The sequence below is a fragment of the Mustela erminea genome, chromosome 2 (assembly GCF_009829155.1).
Source record: "Mustela erminea isolate mMusErm1 chromosome 2, mMusErm1.Pri, whole genome shotgun sequence".
NCBI lineage: Eukaryota > Metazoa > Chordata > Mammalia > Carnivora > Mustelidae > Mustela > Mustela erminea.
The window spans coordinates 97,543,832-97,560,313 of NC_045615.1; positions in this window are offsets into that span (position 1 = coordinate 97,543,832).

The window sequence follows — 16,482 nt, forward strand, 5'->3', positions numbered from 1 at the left end:
TGACGTCCTTTCCACCTAGTGTGAGGGGTGGGGTTGGTGGGCTCTCACTGGCCCTTGAGGGCTGTGTGGGATTTCTAGAAGTCTGTGTTTGTGGGCTGCTGAGAATAGGCCTGGCAGGCAGGGGAGTGCTGGGTAAGCTCTGTGTCCTCATCCGCACCCCTTGGGCTGTGTCACTGCGCCCGGGTCCCAGAGCCCAGGCTGCCCCGTGGGGTGCGGGGGGCCCTTGAGGTCTGGTATAACAAGGGTCCTTTCAGAGCCCTCTCCAGGCGTGGCACAGGCCTGCCTGGTACCCCACCCGGGGACAGGCTGTCTCAAGCACTGGTGTCTGGCTCCCCAGGGGGATCCTGCCAGTTAGACAGGCACACATTTGTCTGCTCATTTGCCCTCTCACCAGACATTTACCAAGGGCCTCGGTCTTGCCAGACACCACAGTCTCTGCACACATACCTTTCCCAATGGCCACCTCGGTTCTGAAGGTCTGAATAGTCCAGCAACAGGCCGGCTGTCCAGGGGGTTTCCCCAGCTTGTTGTTGCAGCACCCCCTCCATGTGCACAGACACATCCCGCCTGTTCCACCCCAGGGCCTTTGCCCTGGCAGCTCCTTGGAGGTCCCCATGTGAAAGTCTCAGGGAGTGCCATCTGGCCCTGTCTTGTCATGGCTTTGTTTCCAATCAGGGCTCCCACAGGGTGAGTCTGACTAATGTAAGCAAGGGTGTGGCTTCCGGAGCCTTTAAGAAGGCTGTTCTTCCAAGAATGACTTCCAGGACTGTGTGCAGGGTGGCCGCCTGGCCCCACCTGCTCAGTCCCCTGCCTCCCTTGCACCCTTGACCTCTCTGCTCTGGAGCCAGGTTTCTCGGAGCCCTTCTGGTATGTGAAGCCCAACTGGGTCTGGGAATCCTGGATCCTGGGTTTAGCTTTGCCACCTCTGCAGTCCAGGAAGGCACTAGAAGGGCCGGTTGCTAGCAAGCTGAACCCCACACAGCACACACCTGCCCTCCTCTCTTGCCGAGCTATGGGCACCTTGCCCAATGGGCTTCCCCTGCAGGCAGATCCTTGTAACCGTGCCTGACTTGCAGGGGCCCCGTGAGCCCCAAACTGTCCCAAGCATCCCTGTCTGCACCTGACAGACCTTGCAGCCTCTGGATAGCCCCACATGCCTGGGAGAGACTGGCAACACTGCCAGGCCCACTTCGTTGAGGAGGTGGGGCTGTGGAAGCTGAGCTGCAGGCCTAGGAGGGGACCAGCTTCCATCTGGCTGTAGATACAGGCAGGGTCTGCCTCCCATGGACATGGTCCTCCGCTCTCAGCGGTAGCCATGGTACCTTCATCCAAATGAAGATGGCAAGACCTCAGCAGACACGGCAGAGTGAGGACCTCTGGAAATGCTTTCCTTTGTGAGAGCAGTGAGAACACGGGTAAGAGTGGCTGCACGGACCTTTTCAGCACCTGGAGATGAACCCGGCTGCAACAGGCTTTGGAGAGTTCCTTATTTTGGGTTGTAATCCAGAAAATTGGCTGAATCTTGGTGAGAACAGCAAGCCTTAAGGTGTTTGTCTTGTTTGCTATCATCCTGACTGTTTTTTCGTGCACAGCTCAGTGGTATTAAACACGTTCCCACTGCTGAAGGGCCATCACCACCATCCATCTCAGGACTCGCTCATCTTGTGACTCTGAACCTCAGTGCCATTCAGTAGTGACTCCCGTTTCTGTTCCTCCCAGTCCCTGGCACCCCGTCAGTCTCTGTGATTTTGGCTCCTCTAAGTACCTCATGCAAGTGGCGTCCTACAGGACTTGTCCTTCTGTGGCCAGCTGCTCTTACTGGGCACAGCGTCCTCAAGGCTCACCAGGTAGCAACAGGCGGCAGATTGTCCTCCTTTCTGAGGCTGAGTATACGATGTGTACACACATATGGGTGCCCATTCATCCATCAGTGGGCACTCAGGTGCTTCCCTGTCTTAGCCGCTGTGAGTCATGCTATAGTGAACAGGGGTGTGCACACATCCCTCGGAGACCCTGCTCCCAGTTCCTTTCGATGTAGATACCTGGATGTGGAGTGGCTGTGGGGATGGTGGTTCCACATCTAAAATCCTGAGGACCCTCCACACTATTTTCCATGGCGGCTGCACCATTTCTCATTCCCACCAATGGCGCACAGCTTTCTATTGTCCCCATGTCTTCACCAAGCTACAAGGTGTTTTCACTTGGTCCGTCCCCCACTCTTCAGCTGTCTAGTAGCCTAAAAATGAGCAGCCTGTCAGCCCCTGGATGGAGCCAAAGCAGCATTCCTAGAAAAGGGTCCCAGTTTCTGTCTCGTGGTTTCCTGGAAGACCCCATTAGCAGAACTGTCAGCATTTGACTTGGTCCAGAGATGACCCCGCAGATAAGACTTTTCCCCAAGGGTGATGGTTGGAAATGGTCACAGACAATTAATGAACTTTGCCATGGCCTGAGGTGTGGATAACAGTGGGGACAAACAAGAGACTCACCAGAAAGCTGAGAAGGAAAGTCTGAGAGATGGGACGTCCACAGAGAGCCATGGAAAACACCAGCGTATTCCCCGGGGGTCTAGAAGGCCACACAAATTCCTAGGGCAACACGTGTTAGGTAAGACCCGAGCTTCCCTCCCACTAGCCCAGAGGCTCTGCACCAGCAGGAAGGGGTGCATGCAGGCCATGGTTCAGCACTCACAGTTTGGCCCGCCACAGGGCCATGATGTGGCAAGGTCCTGGGCATCTCAGGAGGTCTTTGTCCAGTTGTTACCTGTCCACTAAGCTAATGAAGCGGAGCTTCAGTGGCCACATGTGGCAAAAATACAGATCTTGCAGAATTAATTCAGAGAAGTCACTCAACAGGCAACAAATGCGACAAAGCGAGAGGAGCTGGTAGGATCTGACTTCTGGGATTGGCACTTTATATTATTTTAAATCTTCAGCTTTCACCAAATACTACGTCACACGTGAAGACACGAGCGTGTGGCCATGCCAGCAGAAGGCAGGGAATAGCCAATAGGAAGAATGTCTGTGGTGTCCTGGGGGCTGCACTTGCCACAGACTTCGACATGGGAAGCATGTCCAGAGAATTAAATTATGAGATGATGATTCACCAAACAGAGAATATTGGGAATGAATAGAAATGATAGACCAAATCGAAATTCTGGAGCTGAGAGGGGCGTGAACAGAACTGAGAAATTTGCTGGAGCTAGTCCACAGCGTGGGAGCAGCACAGAGTCAGCTAGAAGGAGATAGAAAGACGGGGGCTGCCCAGCTTGAGGAACAGAGCAGTGAAGGAAACAGAATAGTGGCCCCGAGACCCGTTAGGCACGGTCCCACATGCCACCTGTGGTCACAGAAATTCCAGGAGAGGAGGGAGCTAATGGGGCAGAAACACTGTTTGGAGCCACAGTGGCCAGATGTCCCCAAGTAGAGGAAAAACACTCCCATGTGCACCCAAGGAGCGCCTCGGCTCCCAAGGAGGAAAATGCCAGGAGGTCCACACCCAGATGCCTCCCAAGCAAACCCTGTGAGACACAGAGAGACCAGCTCCCCACGTGCGAGGGATCTGCAGGTGGGTTCAGAGCTGACTTCTTTGGAAGCAGAAGCCACGGAGACAAGAGGCAGCGGGACAGATGTTCAAGGTGCGGACAGACAAAACGGCAATGGAGAATTCTCCGGTGAAAAGACTACCTTTCAAAACTGAAGGAGAAATGAAGACATTCCCAGATAAGGAAACCTGCTCTGCAGAAACACGAAAGGGTCTGACCACAATGAGGGGAGTATGGACAAAGGCTTTAACCCCAGGAATGGCACAGCCAAGGGCAGAGGCGGAGGTCAGTGTGGAAGGCAGCATGAATGTGCTCTGCCTCCTTCCTCCCCACACCTGCACACAGTGATAGGCCTACCGGTTTACATGTCTTGATGAGCAAGGAATGTGCACATGTGTGATTTGTAGACCACGATGGCTCTAAGGGAGGAGGGAACAAAGCTGTGTACCAGCAAAGTTTTTGTACGTTATTGAGCATAAAGTGGTATTAATCGGGAAGGGGCTTGCTATAAATTAAGAAATTAATTACAGTTCCCAGGGAAACCACTAACAAAATAAATCTTAGAAACACAATAAAAGAAATGACAAGTGAATTCAAATGGGACGTTAGAAACTACCTATTTAACACAAAGGAAGCCCATATGGGAGAAGAGAGGAACAGAACAGATTCAAGCAGCAAAGCCAGAACAGACGAGTGACACACACGATGTCCCTGTATGTTGTCTGCAGGAGACTGGGGTCGCACTCCATGACACGAGCAAGCTCAGCGCACGATGGACAATGAGCCATGCGCAGTCAATAAGACTGTGCCCAAGAGGCAGGATGGCTTCGGGACAAATGCTGTTCCTAGAGACCGAGAGGGACACTTGGAGATGAGGAAGGGTAAATCTGTCAGGAATGTATGTATCACCATGTGAACACACCTGCGCTGTTGAAAACCCACCTAAAGTCCAAGCTTACCTGCTCGTGCAGGGAGGCTCACCGTGGCCACAAACGGCCGCTCAGCCCGGACAGCGGTGCCAGGTACACTGGGTACTGTCTGAGGGTAAGGGACGCGAGAGAACAGACGTGACAATGAAAATCGTGAGGGAGAAGAAACTACGTGTACGGGACCGGACTGTCTGCAGATAGAATCCCTCTGACAGGGGATCCCACACCCTTCAGACCCTGTGGTTGGAGGGCCAAGTTGGAGACTTTCGACTTTCAATAGTTTGTTTTTAATAAGGGATAGAGCACCGAGATCAAAAAGAGAAGGAAAGAACATGCAACAGAAGCCCAGAAGGCTTGAGTAACTCTACAAGGCGGCTGGATCCCACACACGCCTGTGGCCTCTACCTGTTCCGATCTTCTCCACACCTGCCTGAACGACAAGTCTCAACACATTTAAAGGGAGCGAAATAACGTGTGTAAGTTCTCTCACCACAGCGGAAGGAAGTAGAAAGTAACGGGACAAAATTTGGCTTTAGCTTCTGTCCTGGAGCTTCTGGAAGACTGAAGGTCTACCTGGGACAAGCGGTCCCACCTGGGACAGGAGATCCCACCTGAGACAGGGGGTCCTGAGATGGGGGTCCCACCTGAGACAGGGAGTCCTGACGGGACAGGGGGTCTAACTGGGACAGGGAGGGGGTCCTAACTGAGACAGAGCATCCTACCTGAGACAGAGATCCTCCCTGGGATGGGGGGGTCCTCCCTGGGACACGGGTCCCACCTGAAAGCCCAGCCATACTGCTCCCTGGCTGGCTACCTGATCCATCTCTTTCCTTCTCTGGGCTTCAGGGCCTGAGGTTGTGCAGGGCTCTCTCCAGAGCAGTGGGTGGAAGTCATAGGGACACAATGAGCTGCTCTAGGCAGTGCCTGTCACTGGGCAGGTCCAGCAGGGCTGCTGGCAGGACCCCTGCCCTTGGGAGGAGATGCGCAGGATCTCATGGAGAGACAGTCCTCCTATCTCTCCCCAGAATGTTCCGTACCTTGGCAGACCATCTTAGCCTTGGTGGCCCTGGTTCTCTGGGGACTGAACCTCTGCTTAAGGCTCTGGGACTCCAGCCAAAGTTGAGTCCCCTCCCTCCTCCAGGCTCCCCTCCACCCGCACCCACCCAGGTGCACGCACCGCCCCACCTCCCAGCAGGACATGGGCTCCCCACGTCCTGACCCTGTGCAGGCCACACCCCCTCGGGGCCTCAGTTTCTCCCTCTGCAGGGCGTGGGAGGGACCAGGCTCATCAGATGGCCATCTGGCCCCCACACGCTTGAGCACTGAGATCACCCCTTGCCTCATGACCCCGAGGCCCAGCCAAGCCGCCGTGCTGCGCCCAGGGCTCCGTCCAAGCTCTGAGTCAGGCCTCGCTGGCGGCCAGGCTGGCCTTGCCTCCTGGGAGCGGGTTCGGGCGCGGGGACCTCTGCGTTCATTCTCACTTTCTCCGTCCCCGCGGGTCTTCCCTTGCTCCTCACCGGCCAGAGAAGTCATCTGCGGAGCCAGAGCTGGAGGCCGGCTCTGACAGGCTTCAGGGCGCCAGCAGCTAGTTCCACAGGAAAAGCACCTTCCAAGGACAGCCCTGGGTTCCGAGGGGTGATGTGGTGGTGAGGCGAGGGTGCTCAGCCAGGGGGACTGGCCCCTTCTGGGGTCTGTGGCACCAAGTCCAGGCCCTTCCCTCCTGGTCAGGGAAGTGGTCCAGCCTCGCCCCGTGAGGGAGGGGGTACTGAAGAGAAGGGACCCCTTTCAGAGGTATAGGGAATACCAAAGGACCCAGCCCCAGTGAGGAGCAGCTGCGGTGCCCAGCCCAGTGGCTCTTTCCCTGTCCCCTGCCCACACTGTCCCCCGCCCTGGGAGGCCTGGAGGTGCAGGCGGAGGGTCGGTCTCCCTGACAGGGCCAAGTGAACCAGGGCACACACAGTTTCCTCCCAGCAGGGCTCAGCCTGATCCCCAGCTCGGAGGCCAGTAGCCCCTGAGGACCAGGGGAAGGCCTTCCTCCCCATTCAGGGACCTGCTTCCCAGCCTGGAAATTCTGAGCAGGCTCTGGCGGCCCCACAGCCTTGCGGCTGGACGCCCTGGCTCCACGCTTGCTGGTGGCCGACTTTCCGCCCGGGCCCAGTGGAAATGTGGGTCAGCGCTGGCTCCCCTGGCCTGGGGCCATACCCCACGGACGGAAGAGCACAGCCTGGGGGCTGTCTGGCGGGGCCAGTCCCCACAGCAGCCTGCCCCACTCCAGCGGCACCCCTGCCCCTCGCCACCCCCAATCCTGCTCCACAGGCCACCTCTTCATCCTGATCCATTCATTTCTAGGTCTGGCTGTGAGGTTCCGGGTTGGGTAGGCCTGTCACTAAGGGAAGACCCACACTGTCCCCGCTCATCTTCTCCCCCAGAGGCAGCTGGACTGAGCCCAGTGACCCCAGTGGGTGACCCTATAGACCACACCCAGACAGGCAGGCCTGGTGGGCCCCTTGCCCTCAGCACCCAGAGCCCCACAACTTCACCCCTCCCAGGTGTCTGTACCATCTCCTAGAATTGCAGGAGATCCTCCACAAGCCTCCAGGGGCACTGCTCATGAGGGGTCCTGGACCCCATATTCAGGGGGGCACCCTGGAGTTGTGCCAGTTGCAGCCCCTTCTTCAGGATCCTCCTGTTCAGACCATGGAAAGTCCACCTAGCAGTCAGCTGGGAGATGGGCAGAGGAGCAGTCAGGGTGCCCTATAGGTTCCGGGAGATGGCTGGGAGACAGGCAGGGGAGAGGCCAGGACGTCCTGCGGGTTCTGGGCACGGTCACGCTGCACTTCTTGAGGTGTCTGCTTCCCTGCCTTCTAGGGATTCCAAAGGAGATCTAAAAGCATAGAAAGCCTTGTTCTCAATGATTTAAAGAAAGGATCAGCTGTCCCTTTCCCCTCAGACTCTGAAAGGGAAAGAAGGAGTAGGGCTGGTGGGCTTTGAAGGGCACTGGTCAGTGTCCTGTCTCATCCCATGTTTGCATATGTCTGCTGATCCTCTTTCCCAGAGCTAGTTTGGGCAGGAATCCTGTGGGAGGGGAGTGTCTATTCTCAGGAGCCAGGTCCTGAGTCGTGCCTGTTGTTGTCACTACCTTAAGGCCTGGGCAATGAGTCCCCAAGGTCAGCCGTCTAGGGAGGGGGCGTTGTCCAGCCAGGCACAGACACCACAGATGGAGTTACAGAAGTTCCGACAGTGCTCAGGACTCTCTGAATGGGAGTTCTCCGCAGGCAACGCCTTCCAGTCTCCTTCCTTCTCTGGAGGGTCCTGCCTCCATAGGGGAGGAGTTGGCAGTCAGGACACTGGACGCCCTAGATGTGTGGCTGCAGCCACTGGTCAGGCCCCTTGGGTCTGGGATGGCGACAAGTGGTGAGTGTTCTAGCTCAACGCCCGGTTCAGCTATCCCGGGGGGCAGCCCATCCTGGGGAAGCAGCCCCTGGACTTAGCAGGGCCCAGCGGGGTGTGTGTGGAGGACGGTGGCCTGCCTTCCACTCCCATTGTGAAAGCGGTAACTCAGCTCTGCGGCCGTGATCTGAATTGGGGTCCTGCGCAAGAGACAGGGGGAGGCCTGTCCTGGTGTACTTGCCCCCTGGGATGCTCATGGAAGCTGGAGACTTCTCCCCCTGCCTCCACCCAGACAGGGCCCTCACCTTCTCTTCTCTGCTTCCCAGCAAGGGAAAGAGGTCAGTGCCCTGGGGTCAGAGGGGCTGGGGGATTCGACCTCACGGAGGTCACTTCACACAGCTCAGGGTCTGCCAGTCTCTAAAGCACTGGGGTAGGGGTAGCTAACCTACCTCTCACTCTGCTGCCACAATGAGAAAGCAGCTGTGGGCAAATGAGCATGAGTGTGCATGGCTGTGTTCCAGTAAAGCATTACTGACCAAGACCCGAGGAGGGCTTGAGAGCACCACAGAGGGCTGAAGGCCTCCATCGCTAGGACCCACACACTCCACTGGAGCCTCTGCCTGTCCTTCCCCACACCCTTGCAAACCCATGAAGTCCTGGAACCTTGTGGGCGAATGGGGCAGCCAGGGCGGGGAAACTACATGCTTGCTGACAGGAAGAACATGTTAATTCAAGAGAGAAAATCTTAACAAGGCCTGGAGATCTCATCTGCAATATTGGAAGCATGGACAGTGAAATGTCATCCATGGGTCATAGAGGGAGAAGGACTCCACCCCAGGCATCTTATACTAGCCCAGAAGTAGTTGCTGTGAGCCTGGAAATATTAGTACAAATGTCATCATATCCCACATTCAAGGGGAATACCAGAAGAAGTCCAGGAAACTGACCGTGAATCAGAACAGAGGATGCAAGATTGATGTCAAGACAGCACTAAGAGGACAGGAGCCTGAGCAGAAACACTGGGGCACACCGATGTACACACTGAGTAAGTGCGCACGTGTTGGGAATGACGGAAACATAAGTCATCAACCACTATGTACCACACAACATAGGAACTAAACACATAAAGCCAAACTGAAAGGCAGCGCAGGGACTGAGCAATGCAGACAAAGAAACGATCACTAGTTCTTTTCATTTTTAGGTCTAGTAATGACTGAAAAACACAACAGACTTGGACGTAGACTGTGATCTTCGCATTCCTCTGAGGGAAGACATAGGACTTTCTACACGGCCATGGCATTACATGGACAGAAAGAAAACCTTCGAATGAAAAAGTAGGTCAGTGAAAATGATCTTATTATAATCTGACGAATCCTGAAATAAATAACGAAAAGTCACATACGTACTCCCAGTTTTAACCACTCAGAAACTAAAAAACACATTCCTAGGTAATGCTCAGATAAATTAGAAAATCGAATCTGAACATGAAAGGTCTCTGGAAAGCTATGAAAATGTAAACACCTCTCAGCACAGCCCGGAAGCTCAACTGACAACGCTCAGATGCCCAGAGGAAGGAATGAAAGTGAGACACTTTGTGCCCATTTTAGGAAATTAGAATGAGAACAATAAAAGAACTTCCTAAAAAGCAGAAAGAAGGAATTATGAAGAGAAAACCAGAAATTAATTAAGTAGAAAACAAGGGAAAAAGAGAGATGATAAAGTGTTTTTTCTAAAAGAAAATAAAATAGAGCCCGCTAGTCCTGCCTAAAAGCCTGGTTAAGGAGTGACAAGCTCTGTTTAGAATTTGTGTATATTGAAATTTAGAAACCCGCATGCAGCCGGGAGCTGGAAGGAGAGCCAGGGAGGAGCTGGGAGATCTAACAGCATCACTTGCAAATCTGGGGCAGCTGCCTGGAAACCTGGAGCAAAAAGGCAATTTTCTAGTGAATGCCAATTATTGAAATAACTTATAATATAAGGGGAAACATGGACAGACGTCTATAAGACAGTGGAAAGATGGTTAAATATGAAGGAAAGAAGGAAAACAGCTGGAAAGGATGTCCACAGCTGAGTATGTTTTAAGTTAAGTCAGAGGAAAAGTCGTCCCAGGGTTATTTTAACTTTTCCAAGACACATAAAAAGATGGAAAACTCTGTAATTCATCTTATAAAACCAGTATAATTTAATCTAAAAACCTGATGTTGTTATAAAAAGAAAAAGGAGACTACAGACAAATATCACTTACAAACGCAGATGAGAAAAATATCTAAATAGGAGAATAGCAGAAAGTATCCAATGCAGTATCTGCACAATTATACACTGTGACTTGGTAGGTCTGTTCCAGGCTTCCAGCGGCGGCTCAGTGATTGAGTTCAATAAGTTCATTGACAAAATAGCACAGAAAATTTGTAGAACCAGATCAATAAATACTGAGGGAATGTGACAAAGTTCAGCAATCATTAATACTACAGATTATCAAACTACATAATAATCAATTACAGTATTATTGATCTGTGTAATCTACTTCAATATAATGGTAACAGTAATCATTATTCATAACATAATAAAATAGAAAAAGAAATGAAAATCTCTGCACACAGCACTGGCCGAGATCATTCTGCCCAGAAAACACAAAACTTCCAACCAACACAGGTGTGAATGGTGATTCTTGCTTCTGTCTTTACTGCTCAACGTTTTCTTGGAGGTTCTACCAAATATAATAAAAAATCAAATAAATGGTGTAAACATCAGAAAAAGCGGATAAAATTATTTGCATGCCTTGATGACCGCAAGACACCAGACCCTAGTTTAAAAACTTAAAGCCCAGTAAGAAACATTGATACGAGATAAATATATGAAAATGGGCAACTTGTCACTTAGCAGTGAGCACCTGAGGGTGAGAGCTAGAGACATTCAGTCCTAGGAGGAGCCTGGGAGCTGATGTGAAGGTGCTGGATGGACCACTCACTGCTTCCGCCTCCAGGATGGGAGGAATGGGTGGATGCAGCTGCCGCCTCTTCCAAGGCCCACTTTCCTGTTCGCATTTTCATGGACCCCACGCGGCAGGTGGTTCTCTGGCGGGGCGGAGGGGCCCTCCAGGACAGGGACGGACAGGATGAGCAAGGTGAGTGGCAGTGTTCTCAGGACAACAGAAACCGTCCAGAACTTGCCAAGAAATACGGAACAGACAGGAGCAGAACTGTGCAAGCTCAGTGCAGGGCAGACAGGCCCTGAGCGAACGGAGAGACACAGCAGAGTCTCAGGAAGGCCTGCAGCCCAGAGTCCCCAGGCGCACACACTCCCCGCTGGATTCCCAGCTTTTCAAATGAGATGAAGCAACTTGAAGATCACTCTAGAAGGCTTTGTGCCCAGCCTGCAAGAAAGGAAGGACCAGTGTGGACCCTGGTTCTGACCCTGGCTCTGCCAGTTGCCAGCTGCTTGTGCGGGGTGCGGTGACTTAGCCATGCTGTGCCTCAGTTTCTCCACCTGGGAGTTGCCTGGAGAGGGCGTTAACCTATGAGAAGGAACTGCTCTGGATAAACGTCTGCTCACCTGAGTGGTGTTTGCAGGTGTCAGAACATCCCTGAAACCCACCCAAATCCAATCTGCATGCCATCGACACACAGGAGGTGATCCCTGCTCAGAACAGAGTCCAGACTGTGTGACAGGGTCCCGAATGACAAAGTCGAGGGTCAGCATCCCTGGGGAGACAGTGGCTTGCGTCATAATGAGCGATGATAAGCAAGAAGCAGGGCCCAGGCCCCGGGCAGAGAGCGGGCACCAGGAGAGCCAGGACTATGAGTGGCAGGGGCCTACCTAGCATGAGGGGACTCAGCCACCCCTAGGAGGTGGCTGGGCCTTAGAACAAGCAGCCAGGGTGTGGAGGCTGGGACCCCAATGCCTGAAGAGGAGGTCGTGGGTGGGCCGGCTGGCTCAATGCCAGGATCGTCCAGCTCCCGTGGCCTGTCCCCGTCTGCCGAGAATGTAAACCATGACCTCATGGCTCAGGGAATGTGGTTTCCGCTGGCTGCCCCGCTGCTCACAGCTGTTCCCCATCAGGGTAGCACTAGGCGCCAGGCTCTAGCTGCCCCTTGTTTTCCAACAGGAAGCCCAAGGCCCAACAACTGCAGGCCAGGTGTGGACAGCCCTCCCATCACCACCCCTACTCAGGACCAGCTCTAGATCCAGACCAGTGGGGAAGGCAGCTAGGGCTTGGGCAGGTAGAGGGCAGGGCTGGATGTGGGGGCCCTCCCATCTGCAGGGATATCACATCCCCGGGCTTGAGCTGGGGGAAGGGCAGGGGGCGAAGGGAGCAAGGAGGTAGGGTTCTGTGTTCCCCTCCCTGTTGTGGAGGGCACTGCACTGGGGACCCTCTCAGGTCTCCAGGACCAGATGCAGCCTGAGCACTTGCTGGTGGATGAACCCCCCACCCTAGTCCCCTAATCAGCCTCTGGGTGATGCATCCTCCCTAGCCCAAGCATCTCAGCTTCCTGGTGGGTTCCACTGGTCACATCTACAAACCAGAAGTTTCTGGAAGTTTCAGAGGCCCTGTGTGACCTGGTTCCTCCCTGGCTCTTCATTTCCTTCTGCACAAGCACAAGCTGCACAAGACTGAGCCTTTGTGTTTGAGCCTATGCCCCCCCACCCCTGTGAAATCTGCCCCAGGGGGCTGTGTGGATACAGCTGCCCAGGGCACCACTACCTCCTCCATCTGGCTGGGCCTCAGTCCCTGCTGTGATCCCCCTGCTCCCTGAGCCCCACGCCACTCGGGATGTGCTCTATGCATGAATGGTGGGGCTCCCACCAGGCCAGGGGCTGTGCCCACTCAAGCTGGGATGAGTCGGGGATTCCCGACTACCCTACTGGACACCCTGGGTGGGCCCTTTCCAGCCCAAAGCTTCCCCTCCACGGGCCCAGCAAAGGCCTGGGCAGCTCCCCAAGCTCGCCACCCTGGACAGGGCTGTGGGGTCCTCCAGTGGGTCAGGCCTGTGCCTAGCAGTTCAGGGGCTGTGTGTGGACAGAATGTTTTGGGGGGCAGCCCTGCAAAACCGCATGGGAGTTCGGAGTCCCTGTAGGAGGAAGGTCAGAGGGAGCCATATGTTCCTGGGGAAACTGCTCTCCTCCGTGGCATCATCAGGGCTGAGCCTTGGCACAAGCCTCCCACTCAACCATAGGTGCCCATGGTTGCCACCGAAAGATAGATGGAGGAGGGAACATTTGCTTTTAAAAAAAAAAAAAAGCCCCATTGAGATATGACTCACATGACATAAAATTCACCTTTAAAGTATTTAATTCAGTGGTTTTTAGTTTATTCACGAGGTTGAGCAACCATCGCGTCTATCTGCTTCCAGAATATTCCATCACTCCCAAAGACGTCCTGTCCCCTTAGTGGTCCCTCTCAGCCCCTGGCCAGCACTCAGCTGCCCTCTATGCCTGGGGACATCCCTATCCCAGACATGTCTGTAAACAGAATCACATGGTAGGTGGCCCGCTATGTTTTCAAGCTTTACTGGTGCTCACACGCGTGCCGGAGCTTAGTTCCCGCCTACGGCTGACTGAACTCTGAGGCATCCCACCCCCAGTGGAGTCGGTCCCTGTCCGCCTGACGGAGCTGTCCCATCCCCTGTGGAGTCAGTCTCCATCCCCCTGATAGAGCCATCCCGTCCCCCATGTAGTTGTTCCCCATCCCCCATGGAGCTGGTCCCCTGTGTGTGTGGATCGCCGTCATGACCTCTGGTGGCAGCAGCTAGGTGCACACACGCCAGCGCCATGTGGATCTTGCTGGTGGTCGCCTGAGGGTGTTCATCAGCTTCAGGGATGTGTGGTTTTCTTGCGGCCTTTTCCTTCCACAATTCCTTAGTTATGTGTCCACGTTGGCTGCTCAGTACCAAACTTGTGATAGGCGTACCTAGTTAGAGACAGTCTCCAGCCTGCATCACATTCAGATGCGCTCGCGATGAGGGGATGCCGCTGTGAGCTCCAGCGTCCCTCCTTTGGCAGCTCTGTCCCCCAGAGACAGGAAGCAGGCCCAGACCATGCTGGGACGATCCATCATTTTGATTGCTGCTGTAAACACGGCTTCTGTTCTCTCTTCTTGGAAGCTGCTCAAATTGGGAAGATCCTGGTTTCTGAACACACATTTTGTGCACAGCTGCCTCCCAGAATGGTTCCGGCAATTTCTGGGCCTGCATGGAGCCGCAGTTCTCTGGAGCACCCGGGCGGGTGAGGCCCTGTGGCTGGGGCAGGAGACGTGGCTGGTCCCCCCCTGTGCCCCTTGAACTGCCCGTCCGGGCTCTGGACAAGCCACCATGGGGCGGGGGACAGGGGACCATGGGGAGGCCTGGCACGGCTGCCTGGGGGAAGCCCGGTGTCGGTGCTGGCATCACCCGGGAGGTTCCTCCAAGCTGGGGCGCTTGTCAGAGCTGCACCCTGGGGCCTGTGCCTGCCTGTCCCTGTGTCTCATTTTCCTGTCTTCACCGAACGGCAGTTTGTGCCCACAGAGCTGGGTGCTTTGTTGAGAGGAGGTTGCCTGGCAGCTGGAGGCTCTGGATGGGCATTAGGACTGAGGGCCCCACCTCTGAGTCTCCCTCAGGGATGTCAGCCACGGTCCAGCACCAACTGTCCCCGATATCCCCCACTGGGTGCCCGCTGAAGTCCCCTGATGTATTTACAGTGACATCTGCTGGGATGGTGGCCTGGGACGGGGAGCTGGCTGTGGAGGGGCTGAATGCTCTCTGGTGTCATCCGGGTCCTCCCAGGCACGCCTGTCCTCACTCATCCGGACAACCCACCCCTATACACCCCAGACTGCCCACTTCCCAGGCCCCCACAGGTTGCCCCCGGCTCTGATGCTGGGCAGGCTTTGACAGGGCGGGGGGTGGGGAGGCTCAGGGCTTAGTGACTAGCAGGTTTTGGGGGTCTCCGAGGTTCTGGGCTCCAGGGGAGGCAGGGTAGTAGAAAGTGACTTGGTCCCTGGTCTCCTACCTTGAGCTCTCACAGAGACAGCCTGGTCGGGGAAGGGCTGGGAGCAAGAGCAGAGGGTGGGAGCCCCGGCCAAGCCCTGCCCTGCTGACTAGCCCGGGCCTGGGGAGCTGCCAGGCCCCAGCATGTGGTTCTCATTTTGGGTGTGATACCTCTTCCTGGTGGATTCTTCCTTCTCCGTCCCCCGGGCCAGGGGCCACCAGGGTGACCCTGCCCTGCCCGGGGCCAGACAGGGGCCTGAGCAGGAGGGGGTTCTCACTCTGTGTCCCCTGGCCTCCCCAAGTGGGCCATGAGCAGCAGCCCAGCCTTGGCCACCTCACAGGGTGTCTTCTGGGGAGTTGGCCTTTGGAACTAGAAAGAGCCCACCGCAGGGTGGACCAGCACTGCCCACCCACTTAGCCGCAGAGGGCCCCAGCGGCCGACCCCTGGTGCATCCAGGCCACCTTGGCACCTGCGTCCCTGACCTGGTCACCGGGCCCAGGGCTGCCATGGCTCTGCCAGGACAGGCAGAGCACAGCAGGCAAGGTCTCCTGGCTTATATGCCACCCTGGCCATGGGTCATTTGGCCATCTCCACCCCCACTGACTGCTGGCCCCATTCACCCATCCATTCACTTCTGCCACCAAGAGTGACCACAGCAGTGACCACAACAGGGCTATGCCTATGCCCGCCCCCGGCCCGACCCTGCTGTGGGAACTCCAGTTCAGGGGCAGAGATCCCCCCATGAGGGCTGGAGGTGAGAGCCACTGCGGAAGGAAGGGGTGGGGAGGCAGAGCTTGGGGGATGACCTGCGGCAGATACCCCCAGCCCCATGCAAGCCCCTACGCCCCCTGCTGCAGGCCTGCCCACACAGGGGCTCAGCTGGGACACAGGGACCCAGCAAGCCTCCTCACGGACAAGGTGCCCTGGTGCTAACAGGATCTCTGAGCAAGAGGGGTGCGCCTGAGATGGGCCCCCAGGAGCATCAACCAGGCCAGCAAGCCTTCAAGGTGCCCTCGGAAGAGAGCTCCCTCAGACTCAGGGCTTGGCCCAGCTTGGGGGGAAACAAGGAGGAGGGGTTCCCTGAGGGGCAGTAGAGCTTTCCTGGGGGTCTCAGTTAGGGGGCAGAGGAGCCAGGACCCCCCAGGCCAGGAACACAAACTCACCCAAGCCTGACACGGGCGTGTGTATGGGGGGCTGAGCATGGGTGTCTGAGGCTGCTGCTTGGGCAGGTGAGTTGGGCCACAGGGGCCACCTGGCCTGAGTGGTGGGTGTGAGGGGTTTGTGTAGGCGGGGGGCAGGCAGACAGGGTCCTGTGGTGCGGGCCAGGCTGAGCCCTTAAGGAGGGAGAGACGCCGTCCAACCTGTTGGTGGGATCAGGGGCTTCCCACTTCCCCTTCCCGTCCCATCCCCCTTCAAGTTTCCTGGCTTCCAACGTCAGTGTTCCCACAAGTAGCGCGGCAGCCATGGCCCCCAGGGCCATAGCTGCTCAGGGCACCAGTGCTGGTAGCTGTCCTGGGGGTCGGTAGCTAAGTAGGGGAGCTCCTGTAGCCACAGCCCACATGCAGGGCTGGCGGGCAGCCTTCCAATAAAAGTGGTGAGTATTTTCACCAGTGGAGGATCCTGGAAATGGCTAAGGAAAAAAACAGTCTGTGGGCCATA